At 44.0% G+C, this 20,346-nt stretch overlaps 1 pseudogene; it reads left to right on the top strand.

The window, feature by feature from the left end:
- Positions 1-11,917: 11,917 nt before the first annotated feature.
- LOC131495723 (ERI1 exoribonuclease 3-like) lies at positions 11,918-15,093 on the top strand (annotated as a pseudogene).
- Positions 15,094-20,346: the final 5,253 nt, after the last annotated feature.

Genomic DNA, 20,346 nt, shown 5'->3' with positions numbered 1-20,346 from the left:
CTGCCTTTGTTCTTATGGGTCCCGGTAGATTGGGATGATCCATTATAGTCCCAAAGATATGGGAAATGCCCACATGCCTTTTCAGTTTCATGGACTATTAATTGTCTGCCCCATCATCCCACCAATTCAGGTTAGTTGGAAGCCTGACCTTCAGGCAGAAGCTGGGAAAGTCAGGTTATTAGATGTACAGTCTAGTCCCTATCAGGAAGAAACTGGGAACTGGGTATTTTTGCTTACTCTGTGCTGAGCTAGAGAAAAGTTGGTAGAGGTGCTTGTATACCCATATAAAATCATCTCTTTGCATTGTGTGGTTCTGGGGGACTTGTGAGTGCTAAGCTCTGTCAGCCCCAGAGCTAGATCATTCAGGAGCCAGTCCCTCATGTAGCAACTATAGCATTTGGGGTGCTACATGAGTGGACATGCTCCTTCCAGGGAGAAGCTGGAGCCTTGGTTTTACTGCTGGACAAGTTGAAGAAAGATGGTAGGGGACATTCCCACCAGCTCTTTCAGGCTCCTGAGAGGATCCCAGTCTGCTCCCCCAAGCAGTGTAACTAGAAGCCAGAACCTCAAACAGCAGCTAGGAAAATATCCAGTCCAATGCATTCTAGGGAGAAACTGGGAGTTGAATGTTTTTGCCTCTTCCTTCTGTACTGAGCCAGGGAAGGGAGAGCTGCAAAAAGTGCTTGTGTGCCCATTTAAAAACTGCTTTGTTTCATATGGTCCTAGGGGACCTCTAAATGCCGAGCCCTGGTGGCTATTAGAGTCAGTGACTTCAGAACCTGTTCCTAAGGTGACAGCTGCAAAACTTGGAGCGCTTTATGTGTGGGCACTTTCCTTCCAGGAAGAAGCTGGCAACTTGTTTGTTGCTGTCGTTGTTGTTGAAATGAGCCAGAGGGAGAATATGGGACAAGTGCCTACCAGCTTTTTAGGGCTCCTGGGAGGATCCCAGCCAGCACCCAGAAACAGACTGATTAGAAGCCAGAGCCTCATGGAGCAGCTAGGAAATTGTGCTCTCAAAATCCTTCCAGGGAGAAATGAGGAGATGGTAATCTTTGCCTGGTTGGTGTGCGCTGAGCCCCGGGAAGAGCTGTGGGGCGTGTTTAACAACTGCTTCTTTGTTTGGTATGGTCCTGTGGGACTCGTGAATGCCAAGCCCTGTTGGCTCCCTGAGCTAAGAGACTTGGGACCCATGCCTCGCATAGTAGCCTTAAAATTGGAGCACTCGATGTGTGGTCCAAACCCTTCACTCATAGGGAGGCTGGAAGCTGTGAGTTCCCTCCCAATCATAAGGCTCTGTGCCAGGGGTGGGGTGTATGGTGTGTGTCTCAGCCTTTCCCACCCACTTTCATGTCGGTGTTTTCTCAATAAGCTGATGTGAAGGGATTACTCAGTTGGTTTTTAGATTTCTCTCAGAGGGAAATGACCTGTGTGTAGCTATACCTTTGGCAAATCCATGGCAGGAGGGAAAGTCAGGAGCTTCCCATCCTGTCATCTTGGTCGATCTAAAACATTGGCTTTCTAATACTGTATGTTCATTATTTCTGCCTTTTAATGAGGCATGTCAGTGTTCCACCAGTATTTCTTTGATGTTCATTCTGTTAAGAGCAAAAGAGAGTGTCTGAATATAAAATAAAAATTCCTTTGGTCTCTGCAGGGCCAGCCTCGCGGGTGTGCGATCTGCTCAAAGAGCCCCCATGCTCAGAGGGGCCCCCATGCTTAGTTTAATGCCCCGTCATCTTGCTCTTGAAATTCTTAATGATTTTTTAACAAGGAGGCTGCCATTTTTATTTTGCAAATTATGTAGCTAGTCATGGTCTGTCTACTGAAGAAGTGGGCAGGATCTCTCCAGATCTAGAATCTACCAAGATATAAGAGGGACAAGAAAATCATATGGAATAATAAGTAGGGGATGAGACGATGGTGGAGTGGGAGCTCCAACTCTGTTATCCTATATGTGAGAAGAATGTCTCCAAAGGTTAAACAACTTGCCTGAAACTACTGCTTGTTTGTGTCAGAGGTGAAACTAAAAACCAGGTGATCAGACTCCCAGACTCTTTTTCAGTCTGGTTTCTCTTCCATAGAATGGAAAAATTGTAACATTTATAATTCACCCCCTCCTCCCCTGACAGGTAGACATGAATTATTAATTATTAATAAAAATTAATTAATAAAGCCTATTAATCTGAACAATACTTGTTTGGGGATCAATGAGATGTTTGGGTTAAATCTGATGCTCTGTGGGAAAATGAAAACCCCTCTTTGAAATAAAAAGCATTTTCTGTATTTTTATTCCTCTCTTTGAAGTCATTTATATGGTATTAAAACTTTTGTTGTATAGTATATCCTCCACTGACATATCACTGTCCACTGTTGTATCATAATTGGTTTCTATGCAAAGGAGCTAAGTGGCTCACAGTGGAATCATGACTTGAAGACACTAACAGATAAAATCCTAAATGTTACCAATAATCATAATTGAAAATTAGAAAAGAGGGTCTGTGAGTGTATCACAAATATGAAAAGGTCAGAGGAAAAGAATTACTGCTCTAGAATTTTTTTCAAGCTGTTAAAAGAAATTACAAACTTCATTGTTTTTAAGAATAACTTTGAATAATAATAATTATTTGAGTTCAGGACCATTCTGGCAAACTTGGGGAAAACGCATTAACCAAACAGCTTGAATCCTCTAGAGTTTTACCATTTCCTTCTCTAGATAGGCCAAGAAAGCGCAATTCATGGGTCAGTGGATTTGGTTTCTGTAACTGGCACATGCCCTAACACACACTTAAAAATACCTGTGATTTCTATGCTACCATTTTTTCTTCGCATTTTTTTCCTAATAGAAAGTGATTATATGGAAAATTCAGAATGCCTAATTCTTCTAAGTTCTTATGTTGTCAGAGACTAGAGATGGGGCAAGCAATAAGACACGGGCAGATAAAATGACTGTGTGGAGTGACATTTACACTGTCAATGCCCAGGTAGTAAGAAGTTTTTTGCATCTAGGTACTGTAGATGTAAGATTTGCTATCTCTGGGTTGTATGAACTGTCCTCACCAAAGATACTTATGTATTTTGCATTTGGTATATGGAAAGAAAAAAACAGTATTAACATCCCTAGATGTACCACCATGTTAATTTGCTTTTTAAAAACATTTATTTAGCACACAACAAAATTGTTGTATTTATACAAAAAAGTACTATGATAGGAATTATAGGGGAGAGTATATTTTAAAAAATAAAAGACATTGCTCTGGCTCTTTTAACACGTATTAGCTATTTGGATAGAAAAGACAAACATAAGTCAATAAAACACCAAAAGAAAAAGCTTTTGCACAGCAAAGGAAATGGTCAACAAAACAAAAAGGCAACCTACTGAATGGTAGAAAATATTTGAAAATGATATATCCAATAAGGGGTTAACATCCAAAATAACTTACACAACTCAACAAAAACATCTGATTTAAAAAATGGGCAAAATGGGCGTCTGGGTGGCTCAGTTAAGCATCCGACTCTTGATCTCGGCTCATGTCTTGATCTCAAGGTTGTAAGCTTGAGCCCCACATTGGGCTCTGTGCTCGGCGAGGAGCCGACTTTAAAAAATATATATGGGCAAAGGACCTGAACAGACATTTTTCCAAAGAAGACATACAGATGGCCAACAGACACATGAAAAGATGCTCAACATCACTCATCATCAGGGAAATGCAAATCAAAACCACAATGGGATATCACCTCACACCTGTCAGAAATGTCCAGAACTTTATTTTTGAGACAGAGACAGAGCATGAACGGGGGAGGGTCAGAGAGAGAGGGAGACACAGAATCAGAAGCAGGCTCCGGGCTCAGAACTGTCAGCACAGAGCCCGACGCGGGGCTCGAACTCACAGACCATGAGATCATGACCTGGGCCGAAGTCGGACACTTAACCGACTGAGCCACCCAGGCGCCCCCAGAGTGTCCAGAACTTTAAAAGACAACAAATAACAAGAGTTGACAAAGATGTGGAGAAAAGGGAACACTTGTGCAACTGTTAGTAGGAGTGTAAATTGGTGCAGCCACTGTGGAACACAGTATATAGGTTCCTCAAAAAAATTAAAAATAGAACTCCCATATGATCCAGTAATGGAATTACTGGGTATTGAGGCAAAGAAAATGAAAACAGTAAATTGGAAACATACATGCACCCCTGTGTTTGTTGCAGTATCATTTACAATAGTCAAGATATGGAGGCAAACCATAGGCTGATGAATGGATAAAGAAGATGTAGTGTGTATATACACACACACACACACACACACACAATGGAATATTACTTATCCTTAAAAAGGAATGAGATCTTGCCATTTGTGACAACACGGATGGACCTAGAGGGTATCATGCCAAGTGAAATAGGTCACATAGAGGAAGACAGATACCACATAATTTTATTTAGATTTGGAAACGAAGCAGAATTAGACCCATAAATACAGAGAACAAACTGGTGGTTGCTGGAGGGGAGAGGGGTGAGGGGGATGAGTAAAATGGGTGAAGGAAAGTGAGGGATGCAGACTTCCAGTTACGGAATGAATAAGTCACACAAATGAAAGGTACAGCCTCAGGAATATAGTCAATGGTATTACTACAGATGGCAGCTATGCCTGTGGCGTGTACAGTTGTTGAATCACTATGTGGCACACCTGAAACTAACATTGTGTGTCCACTGTACTTCCATAAAAAAGGAAGAAGAAGCAAAGAGAGACGATGGGCAGACTACACTCCGAGTACTAAAAAGTCAACCAAAAGAGTATCTATGTAAGATGAGTAACAAGAGATGTGAAAGCTCTTGGAGAAGGTCATTTGACTCAGACCTTGAAGACATTGGATGCGTATCAAGGCAATCTGCAGAACGCCAGATCAGTGGATTAGGATAAGGGATACGATGGTAGTAACCAGATGAAAAGCAGGTTACCTTTGGAGATGTGATGGAGGATGCCAACCTCGGACAAGACTCTGGCTTGCTCAGAGGACAGGGCATGCTGGTCAGAAGGCATGGCACTGGAGTAGGAAGCCAGGCGGACAAAAGAATGTCATATGTGGGACACTGACCAGCCGAGAGGTGGGACAATCACATGGGCATATTTGGATAATGACGAGAGTTTTCAATGCTTAGGTGATTGTTCTGCTTCGTTGTGTTTTCCCACTCGCCCACACTTGAGCCATCTGCGGTTCGCCAGCTCTTTCATGTTTTACCTTCAGGGGCAACTTGTTAATGTTCCAGATATTTTCATATACCCAGCTGCTTCTGGGGGCATGAAATTTGGTAATGGGTTTACTGTTCTGTTTATCCCAACTGCCTTCAATCAGAGTTCCTTCTTGTTGACTGAAGAGGCTTTCTGACAGTCTGGATGGAATGTGGCAACCATGTTTCCAGATGTGACACATAAGAATGCAAAAGGTGGGGCGCCTGGATGGCTCAGTCGGTTGGGCGACCGACTTGGGCTCGGGTCTTGATCTCACGGTTCGTGGGTTCGAGCCCCGCGTCGGGTTCTGTACTGACAGCTCAGAGCCTGGAGCCTGCTTGGGATTCTGTGTCTCCTTCTCTCTCTGCCCCTCCCCCACTTGTGCTCTGTCTCTCTGTCTCTCAAAAATAAATAAATGTTAAAAAAAAATTAAAAAAAAAGAATGCAAAACGTTTCTCAGTAGTCTTGGGGAAATAGTGACAGAGACTATATTTCTATGTATAGCGCTTAGAATAGTACATGGCACATATTAATGTGTATATTACATGTATTACTAATAACAATGATATATAAATATAATACACTATAGCATCAATATAGTGGTATCATGATGAACAATTGTTACCAATTTCTGCTGTGTCGAACACCTTGTTTTATATCACTTGTTACTTTTTTTAATATGTGGTAAAATATACATAACAAAAATGGTTGACACGATACCTTTTACAAGTATACAATCCAGTGGCACTAAGTGCATTCGTTCGCACTGCTCAGCGACCATTGTTACTTTTCATCCCTGCTCTATTTTCTGTAACCCCACGTCTTCCCAGTAGGTGGCCTCTGGCTCAACTGCCAAAGTTCTGAGGACTTCCGCTCAGAGGTCAAGCCTTAATTATCCAGGCGAAACAAAGAATTGAACGGCTCGCGCTGACTTTCTTCGGTGGATTTAACCAGACTAATTACGTTTTTCTCAGGGGTGGGGACTATTTAACGTTAGATGATGTCCAGAGTCCACGCTCTGGCTAATCGGGGATTCAGGAGTTACTGTACATCATCCATACACAAATTGGATCATTTTAAAGGGAAGTAAGTAAAAGTGTTTTGAGTGCACAGTGGACTGGTTGCCCACGAAGGAGGCAAGAAGCAGGGAGGTGTAAATCGGCTGTCCCAGAGACTAAACTAGGAAGAAAGCTCAGCATGTTACATTATAATAGGTAGTGTGAAGACGATACTTTTCTGCAGTGAGCTATAAAGGTCTTTACAAACAATTGGCCGGTGACGATAGTGGGGCTTGATACTGGCCACGTATTATAAAGAATCTTCTCCGTCCTCCTAGCAGCTAACCTCCTAAATCAAAGAGTCTTGTACTTCTTCCGAGGGCAAAGTAATAGAAAGCACCATGCTCTCAGCAGGAAATAAAACTCAAATAACTAAGCACCATATCATTCTATGGATATAATGTGTATATGAACGAATATATTCAGCTCTCATCTTGGTCCCCTAAAAGATGTCAGGTTGCCTCCAAGAGAACATAAACTCCTATCAAACAACTTATGTTGGAAGCAGGAGAGAAGGCGAAAACAGAGGCAGGAACATAAAGGGGAAGCAAGAAAGAGAAGGACATGGAAATGGGGACTGTAAACCCCTATGCCTTGCTATGAGTGGGTTTGGGTTTAGCAGGAAGTTTTCAGAGCAGATGCAAAAAGAAAAACCTTATCAGTTATACAATAGAATGCCCCACCCCCCACCAATGTTCCAAGGAAGCACTTTTCTTGGTGCTAAAATTAAAAATTTCTCTCAAAGGACCACAGAAAGAGACCATCATGTAATGTGCAGAGCGTCTATGGCAAGAGTAGACTTTATAGGTCTGTTTCCAGTTGAATCCCTCAGGAATGGCTGAATGGATTCCCACCAAAGCAGCTCAGTAAAAGGCCAGTGCTGTGTGATCCAAGTGCAACGCTCTCGGGATGGCCTGGCTTACGCCAAAGGTAGATGTTACAGTCTCTAAAGGGAAATAGTTGTCCTTCAGACAACAGCTCATATCATAAGTAGTGTCTTCTCTAAGTCATGATTTTGATGGCCATTCCATTAGCAATGAGCTCAAGAATTGCACACTACCCTAATTTTTGCAGAATTCTCATGTTCCTGGACCAGATTCTATTATGAGCAAACGGTAGGAGAAGCTGAATGTTTCAGAACAACTAATGGGAAAGAAAATGTAAATTGAGGAAATTATTTCCGTTCACCTAATTTTTGCCTGTAATCTTGGAATAGAGCACCCTTCTGTTTGGGTAGTGAAACACCTGAATGCGGCTCACAGGAGAATACCGATGGTATGACACATCGACGTGCAAACATTATATCTAGAGGCGAAATCAGATTCTTATTTATAATTTCATTTAGTACAGACTGATCATTTCTAATGATCACCTTTCCTGAAAATGAATATAACATATTTGGCATCATCCGATTCCATTAAACAAATATTTATCGCTCATTTGTGGGAAGCAAAATTTTAGTTACGGTAGGGAAATGCCTTGCCCTCAAGGGACTAACAGACTTATTCATAAATTTCTAGCGATTAAAGCCTGGTTTGAGTAATCACATACTAATATTTTTCTTAGTAGCTAACTTCTGAATATTTTATGAAGTGCTGCCGTGTTAACACTCAGAACAATGGACTCTAAACACATGGTTTCCCCCAGAATTTGGAATCATTCAGACTACAGCCTAGATTTTGACACATCAATGTTAGGAGCTCCGTGGACCAGGTATTTGCTTTAAGAAGGTGCCACTTATGGAGATTAAGCTTTGCAAATAAAACCAGGTTTATATTTAACTACCTTCTCCCACTCTTTCTCCCCCACAGCAATGATTCCCTAGCACTTTGCTCACGATACTTTCTTTTTTTTTTTAATTTTCTTTTTCAACGTTTTTTTTTTAATTTATTTTTGGGACAGAGAGAGACAGAGCATGAACGCGGGAGGGGCAGAGAGAGAGGGAGACACAGAATCGGAAACAGGCTCCAGGCTCCGAGCCATCAGCCCAGAGCCTGACGCGGGGCTCGAACTCACGGACCGCGAGATCGTGACCTGGTTGAAGTCGGACGCTTAACCGACTGCGCCACACAGGCGCCCCGCTCACGATACTTTCAATGCTCACAGGATGCAAGTTTTTCCTGTTTTCATGTTGAGAGAACTTTGAAAACAACCGTCTTTATCGAGTATTTTACCAAAACATTTCTTGTCATTCTGTGTTTAGCCCCCTCCAAAGTACTGGCCTACCTAAACCTAATGCCACACTTTAGAAAACACCCTTTCGGGGCGCCTGGGTGGCTCAGTCGGTTGAGCGTCCGACTGCGACTTAGGTCATGATCTCTCAGTCTGCGAGTTCGAGCCCTGTGTCGGGCTCTGTGATGACAGCTCAGAGCCTGGAGCCTGCTTCGGATACTGTCTCCCTCTCTCTCCTTCCCTCCCCTGCTCATGCTCTGTCTCTCTCTCTCTCTCTCTCAAAAATAAATAAACATTAAAAAAAAGTTTTTTTAAACACCCTTTCTACTGATGTTGTGCAGTTTCTTACAATCTAAATCTGTGTGGACGTGGAGGGATGTTAAATTCAGTTGCAGACTTTTCCTAAAGTATAAACTTGGAGTGTGAAACCTTCCAGTGGATTTCTTAAATCCTTACCCTATCCCTTTATTTTCTGTCTCTGACCTTTGATCTGGCCCAGTCTTTGAACTAATAAGGATCTGTTAGAAAACATTAGTAGCTTGTTAATTTCTTCTTTCTTCTTTTCCCATTTTCTCTTTCCTCTTTCCAGAGCAAATGACCTTTTTATCGTGTCTCTTTCTCCTTTTCCTTTGTATTGAAGCTTGCATTCAATTAAAATTCCACCTTACAGTCATGAGCAAGTATCTCTTCAGTCATTTCAACTTACTGATTATTGTGTAAGTGCTGGGCACCTTTACGAGTACTGAAGAGGGCAAAAGCAGACAAAATCTGTCATCTAATGGCATTTACCCTCAAGTTGAAAAAGAAAGACGAGGAACAATAAGGAAAACATATAGGGTGTCAGACATTATTAGGTCCTAAGGCAAAAATAAACCAGGGGAGGGAACAAGGTGTTTGTGGAAGGGAGGTGAATATTAAGCAGGATGGTCAGGGAAGGCCTTAGAGAGAAAGGCACCATTGAAGCAGAGACCGGAAGGAGGTGGGTGAGGAAGCGAACAATACAGAGGGATGGGCGGAAAAAACGGGCAGGCAGGCAGACCAGTGAGTGCAAACATCTTGCCATAAAGCTCACACCTCGGGGGCGGTGCAGGAACAGCAAAGAGACCGTGGAGGCTGAAGCTGACTGAGCAAGAGGGGAGGGGTAAGAAGGTGAGATCAGTAGAAGGGGAGATGGGACCATACGGTGGGTGGGAAGAGGCAAGGGTCTGGGGGCTTGGGGGGTGGGCACTGTAGCTCTAGAAAGCCCGGGGGGGGGGGGTTGCTGAACGAGATGGGAAGTTTACTGAGGCGTTTTGAACAGGAGAGTTCTGACCCGGGCTCTGCTTGAGAAGAACCTTCCTGGCTGCCGCGTTCTCTAAAGATGCAAGGATAGTCCCAGGAAGGCCTTCAGATGCAACTGTAGGCACCCATGCAGGTCGGGAGGGCCGTGAGGCTGGTCAAAGCGGTGGGGCCTTCGGACAGATTTTAAGCCAACGCTATCTGCTGATGGACCGGAGGGCGGACGGTACGACAGCTGTCCCCCCCGCAGGTCCTCGGTAAACATCCGCCCCAGTGAAGCACCGGCAGCGCTCTTTTAAAAGCCTAGCGTTTGTCCAAACGCTTTCTTTGTGTTTTCCGCCCGCTGTTAACAGCTTCCCCTGGGCCTTCCACTCCATTTCACCAGCCACTTGCTGGGAGTATGGCCTGAACCTCCTCCCCTCCCATGAGGAGTCCACGTGGGCAACGGGAAACGCTACCCGCCCGAACCTCCCTGGGGGGGGGGGGGGGGGGTTTCTCGTGCACTCAGAGCCCACCGCCCCGAGATTCCCCCGAGGCCCCCAGTTCCCGAGCCCACGCCTCTCCCACCTCCGTCTTCCATGGGCTCCTCCTGGCGTGGCCGCCTCCTCCAGCGTTGCTTCCAAACTCTCCGAATGTTCTCGGGCGCGTCCTCCGTCCAGCCTTGGAGCGGCCCAGCCTCCTTGTGCCACCGGCCCACCGCCAGGGGCCACCGCGCAGGCGCAGGCGCAGGTGCTCGTGCGCGCAGCGGGGCCGCCATTTTGCACCACCGTGCTGGTCTCTCCCCAGGGAGCGACTCTCAGCTTCCCGCGCGGGTTGTGGTCGAGCCTGTCCCTTCCCGCTTCCCTTCTCCTCAGCGCGCACCTAGCTGCCTGCCATACGGGGCAATAAACATTAGGAAACGCTTCCAAGGTCACTCGCACCTCTACTCAGGGCCTATTTCCCTGCGTTTCCACCCACCTTACCTACTTCCCTGAAGGGGCGAGGGGAGAGCCTCCTTTTTTTAGTCGAGGCCAAAACTTGCACTTCGGTTCTGGATCCCAGCAGCCTCCCCCTCCCCCCCCCCCCCCAACCTCAGGGGCCTGTTTCAAAAACCCCTGGATAGTTAGTGGTAGTTATAGGACTATTTTGCCTCAACTGATTGAACGATACATTTTATTTCATTTTTAATGTTTTTAATGTTTCTTGTTGAAAGAGAGACGCACGTCGCCAGTGGGGGAGGTGGGAGGGGGAGATAACGGAATCCGAAGCAGGCTCCAGGCCCTGAGCTGTCACCACAGAGCCCGATGCGAGGCTCGAACCCACTAACGGGGAGACCGTGACCTGAGCCAAAGTAGGAGTCTTAGAGCCACCCAGGGCCCCTGAACCATATATTTTAAATGGATGGGGGTTTTTCGGGTAAAAATTACGTATGACAAAATTTAAACAAAACAAAAAAACCCTGACTCTTTTCTGTCCTTTTCTTCTCTGCTCATAAATACACTTCAGCTTCTGACAAACAAAAGCTGAATTCGAAATGTCCTTTGCCTTTGCTGGCTGCCTAAGTGTTTAAAGAGCTCCAACTGTGTGCCAGTGTCTCTACTAAGTACTTGGAAGCTGACCCACTATGGTACTTAGCAAATAATACATCTCATCCTCTTGGATCAGTGTTGTGCCTGGCACTGTGCAAAGCCTTTAACGTGTCTAACCTTATTTAGTCCTCTCAACTACCCTAAGAGGTAAATACTACCATTTACATTTTACGTAAGAAAAACTGAGCCTTTAGAAGGGGTTGGTAACTGGCCCAAGTTCTCCCAGCAGCGCGGTGGGGACCGGACCCCCAACCCGTGTCCCTCTGATGCGCCTCACCACTAAGTCCTGCATATATTAAGCTGCGGGATGAGGTTTTAGGTTGGGTGGGAGCAGAGAGGTAAGAGATCTGAACAGTTGGTTGCTCACAAGTTTCAAGGACTTCTCTCTCTCCTGTGTGAACTCCCTGTCTTCATTGCTGGGGGCACATCTAAAGGCTACCAACCAAACTATCCTTGCCAGAATAAGGAACTGAGGCACAGGGGTTTCCGGGAACCGTGGAACACAGGATCCCGAACCCGTACGTCCTCTCGTATATTTTTGCTTTTCCTTAAAGGGTATTCATGCAACTATTACCATGGTAGGCCTTATCTCACCCTGTGATTCTGTGGTTTTTTTTTTTCATTTTTTTTTTTTTTTAACGTGTGTTTATTATTGAGAGATGACAGAGCATGAGCAGGGGAGCGGCAGAGAGAGAGGGAGACACAGAATCCGAAGCAGGCTCCAGGCTCCGAGCTGTCAGCACAGAGCCCGACACAGGGCTCGAACCCACAAACCGCGAGATCACGACCTGAGCCGAAGTCGGACGCTTTACGGACTGAGCCACCCAAGCCCCCCGTCACCCTGTGATTCTTAACACGCTCTAAAGTTGATGTCATCAGAAGATCCTTACATCAAAATAGAAGAACTGAGTCTCACTGGCCGGGGTCAGAGTGTGCAGACCACAGAGACTGGGTCTGCCTTTCCCACATATGTCCAGCCTGTGGTCCATCCACAGCTTTCTCCCTTCTGTACCCAGCTCACCAGGATTATTCAAGCCATGGAGGATGGTCAGCCAAGCCTGCAGCAAGTGGTGGAGACGGTGGATGAGCAGATAGCAAAAGAAAGCCTCTTCTATCCAAATGTCAATTTTTGTCACGTGTGGAGACTGGGACTCGAAAGTCCCAGGCCAGGGCCATACTTGGGTTTGCCAGTGGCAAATTACTTCAAGCAGTGGATTAATTTGAAAAAGGCTTACAGCTTCACCATGGGCTGCTGGCCCAGGAATGGATTTCTAGACAGGAACCAGGATCCCAGCCTGCAACACATAGGCGGGTCCCACCGCAGCACGATGACTACAACATTGCCAACATCATGAAGACACTTGCATATCAAGACCTTGTCTTCAAGCAGACATCGAAGCCATTCTGACTGGCCCAGGATGGGATGGGGCAGGACAGGGTAGCTGCTTGGCTCAGCCTAGAACCCTCCTTTCCCTCACCAGAGAGGAAAAGGGGGAGTGGCATGGTTCTGCATCCAGTGTCCCCCGGTCTACCCTGTGGACCTTTGTCCTGGGTAAGGACTTGGCCACTTGGCCCCTCTGGAGCAGATACTTTGTGTCCCCCACACCAACCCCTCAACCTCAGCCCAGTATCAGCCCCTCCCATTGTGGGCCTCGTCCAAGACAACCCATGCACTCACGGCCTCCTCCCGGGTATGTAGGCTTTGCTGGGGCCACCAGGCCCCCCTGTGCTCCCTCCCATCCATAGTGCATGGTGTGTGGTGCCCCCAGGGCTCCAGGAGAGATCAGGCCCAACCTTGTGTCTACCCCCGTCCCTGCCGTGAACATGCCACTGGATAAAGTCGGGGAACAAGAAAAAAAAAATGGAAGAACTGGGCTAGAACCAAGAAGACTTCACTACAGCTAAGTATGATGTCATAATACTCATAAATAAGCAGTAAAAAAAAAAAAAAGGATTAATGAAGGTTGGAAGTGTAACTCATGACGTGTGGGAAACATGTCTGCCAAGAAACAGTTATTGTATCACATCCCTGTTCAAAATGCCAGAATAGACATAGTGGATATAAAAATAAAGATCACACTCCATTTCTGCGCACATAAAGCCCACAGTTAGCGGGGGAGAAGTCATGTGTAAAACCCTCAGAAATCATTTACCAGGCAGGATGTGACAAGGACTTGGCACAAGTCAATGTGGCTTGAGTAGCCACAGCTCCCAGCACCTGAATACCTCACCAAAATCTGAAAATTTCCCCTTTGTTAGGATGTATTCCAGGCAGGAACCCTCACCCTCAGGATGGGGAGAGGAAAATTGAACGGCTCATGGGAGTCTGGGCTACAGGAGCCTGGACAGAAGGTCCCAAATCAGTATTCAGGTTAAGAGTTGAGAAGGGCATTTCCTTCGTAATCTCTTCTCTGTGGGTGGACTTCAAAACATCAAATGTTTTGAACCTTTATTTTTCGATTGGAGAGCATTTGAAAATACCTCACTAAGTCACGTGGAGAATTCATAAGCAAATGAGAGAAGAGGAAATGAGTGTGTGGTTGTACGTTTGCATGTGTTTATGCGTGGTTGAGAAAAAGGGAGGAGAGTGACACATCAGAAACATTTGAATAGTTGTGGCCTGACTCTGTGGCCATGAGAATCTCATAAAGCACTTGATCTATTCCTTGGGTTAATTACGTGCTACGAATGAATATTAGATGAGAGCAATGAGCACGCCCTTATTTCAACTCATTTAGGATTTCCTAACTTATGACTCATTGGTCTTGTGATTATGAGTGCTGTTTTTGGAGGTGGCCATAAGAAGTTCCACATGTTTCTAAAACAGGACTTCAAATATTTTTCTAACAAGTGACATGCATTCTTTAAAGACGATAAGGTATAGACAGCTCCCGACTTCTGATGGTTGGACTTAAAACAGTTTTGTGGCTTCACGATGGTGAAAAAGCGACACACATTCAGTAGAAAGTGTACTTTGAAGTTTGAATTTGGAGCTTCTCCCCACCTAGCCATATGTGGGATGATCAGACCTACTATGAAGGAGCATGACGCTGGTCACAGGAAACGAGGTACGGCTCCCACTCAGCCTCGCGATCATGAGGGTAAGCTATCGACACACAACCACTCGCTACCCACATGGCCATTCTTATTGTCCTCTCCAGTACAGTGTTCAATAGATTACATGAGATACTCAACACTTTATTATACAACAGGCTTTGTGTTAGATGATTTTGCCCAGGTGTAGGCTAATGTAAAGGTTCTGAGCATGCTTAAGAGAGGCGAGGCTAAGCTATGATGGTTGGTAGGTGTATTAAATATTTTCAACTGACGATAGGTTTATCGGGACGTACGTAAAGGAAGATCTGTGTATTCAAAAATAAATTATTTCACCACTTGGCTTGGCTAAATAATCTAGTCTGTTCTGGCCTCCGATGAAATTCATTCTGTGTGACATGAGGAGGTTCAATAGCTGAGTCACAGACAGCACATCCAGGGCTGCTCCCTCCCAATGGCTCAGTGACTGTCTGCTCCCAGTGTGCCTCTGGCAAACTCCGGAGCCTCCGGGGACCTTCCAAAGGGCACACCCTGAACCCTGGGCTGTGTGAATTCTACTTCTAGTGTGGTAGCTCAGAGGCGAACTGGACTAAGGTTGTAGGGTGGGAGAGAGACGATTTCTGAGCAGCCTCTTGAGAAATTGGCAAGCAACTTGCAGCTGAACAGAGCGAGTCTACGGGCGAGGAGTGAAGAATGGAGGGGTTAGCCCAAGTCAGAAATAACAAGTTCCAGCTTTATTCAGGAAGCACCCCAAATTCTTTTTTTTTTTTTTTTTTAATATTTACTTTTGAGAGTGAAGACAGAGTAAGCAGGCAAGGGGTAGAGAGAGGGAGACACAGAATCTGAAGCAGGCTTCAGGCTCTGTGCTGACACTTCAGAGCCTGACGTGGGGCTCGAACTCATGAACCGTGAGATTATGACCTATGCAGAAGGTCAGATGCTTAACCAACAGAGTCACCAAGGAGCCCCAACCCCTTTTGTCATTTAATTGAACAATAGTTGTCATTTACTAAATGTTCATAGACAGTGAGGTCTATCTCTGGATTCTTTAGTCTGTTTTGCTTATGTAGTTGGCTATTCCAATAATATTACCAAATCTTCTTTATTCTAGCACCTTTAAAGTGTGTTCTGATATCTGGTGATGTAAGAATACCCTTGCTAGTCTTTCTTTGCAAAATTTTATTAGTCATTCTTGTACATTTGGGTTTCCTATATCAGCTTCAAGATAGTTTTGGAATCTTAATTGGATATTGTTTGAACTCCAATTGGAACTGCATTAAAGTTATAAATTAATTTTGAGGAAAGGGATATTTTTATGATGTTTTCCTATCTAAGGACATAGTATGTCTGATCATGTGTTCAGACCTTGTTTTATGTTCTTCAATAAGATTTTATTATTTGGCAAAAGATAACAGTAGATAAGTCAATAAAAAGTATATTTTTAGAAATAACATTTTCAATGAAAGGAAAAATAAAGGGTTTATAAAATATAAAAGGCTCTTAGTAATTGATAAAAGAGGGATAAACAACCAACAGAAATATGAGCAAATGGGGCACCTGGGTGGCTCAGTCAGTTGGGGGGCCAACTTCGGCTCAGGTCATGATCTCACAGTTTGTGAGTTCGAGCCCCGCGTTGGGCTCTGTGCTGACAGCTCAGAGCCTGGAGCCTGCTTTGGATTCTCTCTCTCTCTCTCTCTCTCTCTCTCTGCCCTTCCCCCACTTGTGTGCACACGCTCTCTCTCAAAAGTAAATAAACATTAAAAACATTTTTTAGACAGTCTCTTTAACAAATGGTGCTGGGAGAACTGGACAGCAACATGCAGAAGGTTGAAACTAGACCACTTTCTCACACTATTCACAAAAATAAACTCAAAATGGATAAAGGACCTGAATGTGAGACAGGAAACCATCAAAACCCTAGAGGAGAAAGCAGGAAAAGACCTCTGTGACCTCAGCCGTAGCAATCTCTTACTCGACACATCCCCAAAGGCAAGGGAATTAAAAGCAAAAATGAATTACTGGGACCTTATGAAGATAAAAAGCTTCTGCACAGCAAAGGAAACAACCAACAAAACTAAAAGGCAACCAACGGAATGGGAAAAGATATTTGCAAATGACATATTGGACAAAGGGCTAGTATCCAAAATCTATCAAGAGCTCACCAAACTCCACACCCGAAAAACAAATAACCCAGTGAAGAAATGGGCAGAAAACATGAATAGACACCTCTCTAAAGAAGACATCCGGATGGCCAACAGGCACATGAAAAGATGCTCAACGTCGCTCCTCATCAGGGAAATACAAATCAAAACCACACTCAGATATCACCTCACGCCAGTCAGAGTGGCCAAAATGAACAAATCAGGAGACTAGAGATGCTGGAGAGGATGTGGAGGAACGGGAACCCTCTTGCACTGTTGGTGGGAATGCAAATTGGTGCAGCCACTCTGGAAAACAGCGTGGAGGTTCCTCAGAAAATTAAAAATAGACCTACCCTATGACCCAGCAATAGCACTGCTAGGAATTTATCCAAGGGATACAGGAGTACTGATGCATAGGGGCACTTGTACCCCAATGTTTATAGCAGCACTCTCAACAATAGCCAAATTATGGAAAGAGCCTAAATGTCCATCAACTGATGAATGGATAAAGAAATTGTGGTTTATATACACAATGGAGTACTACATGGCAATGAGAAAGAATGAAATATGGCCCTTTGTAGCAACGTGGATGGAACTGGAGAGTGTGATGCTAAGTGAAATAAGCCATACAGAGAAAGACAGATACCATATGTTTTCACTTTTATGTGGATCCTGAGAAACTTAACAGAAACCCATGGGGGAGGGGAAGGACAAAAAAAAAGAAAAAAAAAAAAAAGAGGTCAGAGTGGGAGAGAGCCAAAGCATAAGAGACTCTTAAAAACTGAGAACAAACTGAGGGTTGATGGGGGGTGGGAGGGAGGGCAGGGTGGGTGATGGGTATTGAGGAGGGCACCTTTTGGGATGAGCACTGGGTGTTGTATGGAAACCAATTTGACAATAAATTTCATATATTGAAAAAAAATTTTTTTAAAAAGAAAGTGGGCAAAGATCAAGAATAGGTAATTTACAGAAAAGTAAATCCAAATAGCTTACAAATATATGGAAAGATATTCAAACTCACCCATAAAGATTTTCAAACTGAAGATAAAAGGAAGTATCTCTTTATACCAGGGTTTCTTACCTGTGGCACTGTTTGCATTCTAGGCTGGACGACCATTTGTTGTGGGGGTTGCTTTGAGTATTAGAGGATGTTTAGCAGAATCCCTGGCTCTACCCACTAGAAGCTAGCACACCTAGTCCCCCACCTCCCCCCGACACCATGATTAACAGGACAATCAAAAATATCTCCAGACTTTGCCAAATATCCCTGAGACAAAATCATTACCTTATTTTCCAACTATCAGACTAGAAAAAAAAAATTTTTTTAACTTGACTACATCTGTTGTTGACAACGATGCGGTGCAAAAGGAATATGCTCACATGTCGCTGGTTTATGCAAAACAACTGAACAATGCCTATTAAAATAAAAATGCATATACTCTTTGACCCAGCTCTCCCACTCCTGGAAATAAATCCCGGAAAAATGAAACACACAATACATAGACATATATTGTACATGGATGTTAATTACAGCATTGTTAACAATGAACAAAAAACTAGAAAGAGTCAGTGGTCATAAATAGGGAATGGTTGAATAAATTATAGCGCACCCACACAATGGGGCATTCGAAAGAATTAGAGCTTAACCTTACCACAGTGGAGTGTTTTCTACAAATTATTCCTGAGGAATGCAAGATTCAAAAGCATGGAGTATAATTCTTTTTGAAAAACGCATGTCCTCACATGCTTTTACATACTAACAGAGAAAAAATGTCCTTCACCAGTTTATTTACACCTACAGCATAGGCAAAAAGATTTGTAGATCATATACCTGACAAGAGCCTAATATACAGAATATATAAAGAGTTCTTACAACCCAACAACAAAAAGACAAACTATCCAATCAAAAGTGGGCAAAAGACCTGAATGGCTTGAATGGACATTTCTCCAAAACAGGTATATATAAATGGCTAACAAATGCATGAAAAGCTGCTTGTGTTGAGCATTAGTCATCAGGAAAACGCAAACGAAAACCATATCGGGCTACCACTCCACACCCCTTAGGTGAGGTATTTCCAAAAAAAGAAAAAGAAAACAAGTGTTGGCAAGGATGTTGAGAAAGCGGTGCCGCTGTGTGGAAAACAGGTACCACGTCGATGAACCTTCAAAATATTATGCTAAATGAAAGAAGCCAGATACAAAAGGTCGCATATTGTAGGATTCTTCTTGTATGAAACATCCAGAATAGGTAATGCTATAGAAACAGAAAGCACATAAGTGTTTGCCAGGGGAGGGGGTAGGGAAGGGGGAGCAATTGCTTAATGGCTACAAGTTTCATTCTGGAGTGGGGAAATGTCTTACAACTCGGTGCGATGATGGTTACACAACAATGTGAATGTACTAATGCCACTGAGCTGTTCACACAAATACGGTTAATGGCCAATCTTATGTGACTGGTACCTCAATTTCAAAATATATTCTATTTTCCTCTGCATTCGTTTCCTCTTGCTGCTTAACAAATTACCACAAACCTAACAGTTTAATGTAATAAGTTAATGTCATAAAAATGTAATAACATTACATTTTTGTTTTTAATTTATTACTCTTTTTTCAGTGACAACAACAATTCAGCTCACGGTTCTAAAGATCAGAAGTCCAGGTGGGCTTGGGTGCGTTCCCAAGTTTCACTTAGGGTTTCACAGAGAGAAATTAAGGTGTTGGACAGGATGGACTCTTACCTGGAGGCTCCAAGGAAGAATCTACTTCCAAGCTTTTAGGTTGTTAGCAGAATTCAGTTACTTGTGATTGACGGACTGAAATCCTCAATTCTTGCTGGCTGTCAACCAAGAGTCGGTCTCAGCCGCTACAAGGAGCCCACATGCTTGGCACGGAGCCCCCTCCAGCAGTAGAACATCGAATCTTTCTCACTCTTCAAACAGTTCTTTCTCTTCCGCTACCAGCAGGAAAAAAAAATTCTCGGCTTTTAAAGGGCTCTTGAGATTACATTGGGCCCACCTGGATAATCTCATGTTGCTGTATAATGTATCACAGGTGCATTATCTTATCAGATTCACGGGTTCCACCCCACATTCAAAGGCGTGGGGATTATACAAAGGCAAGGGCCATTGGGGGTCATTCTTAGAATTCAGCCTAGTGGGACCTCTTAGAGAAAAACATTTCTCCGAGAGAAATATTCCTCTTAGAGAAGACATTTTCTACCCAATTCCAGAACAATTATTATCTGTTCATGCCCAACATTGCAAAGAGGATTTGAGGTGCCTAAGTGATTTATGCCAAGGAAATTTTTCAGAAACAGTGATTTACAGATTAACACAGTTCAGGTGTCTAAGCCTCGGAAGGGACAGAAAGCTGTTCTGAACAGGTAGACTTCTCTGAGGCCTTTACTGCTTTTCTTTCTCTTTCCTTTTCTTCTGCTACAGCACTGAATATACAAAGCAATTGCCAAGAGGACAGAGGTGTTCTCTCTGGAGTCATGATGAGAGGTAAATACCATGGCTGGAGTCTAGGGGACTCGATAATCGTGTTATAGAGAATCAGATGTTCTCTCTCACTTTTTGGTCTCAAGATTCCTGTTATCGAGGACCCTAAACTAAAGACTTCTTGCTTTTGTGGCTTATTCCTATTGCTAGTTTCCAGATCAGAAATTAAATCTGGAAAGTTTAATAAACACAAAACGGTACAAGCACCCATGCTCTTAGCTTTTGGAGTGATGATTCATCGCATATCGGGTAGCCTCTAGAGTGGAAAAGGAAATAAAGTCTTAGTATTATTATGAAAGTAAGTTTGACCTTCTGGAACTCTGACAGGTTCCAAGGACTCCCAGGGCTTTTTG

The sequence above is a fragment of the Neofelis nebulosa genome, chromosome 15, assembly GCF_028018385.1.
Source record: "Neofelis nebulosa isolate mNeoNeb1 chromosome 15, mNeoNeb1.pri, whole genome shotgun sequence".
NCBI classification, from domain to species: domain Eukaryota; kingdom Metazoa; phylum Chordata; class Mammalia; order Carnivora; family Felidae; genus Neofelis; species Neofelis nebulosa.
Note: the sequence above shows the minus strand (reverse complement) of the source record. Positions and strands in the feature narration are given on the sequence as shown.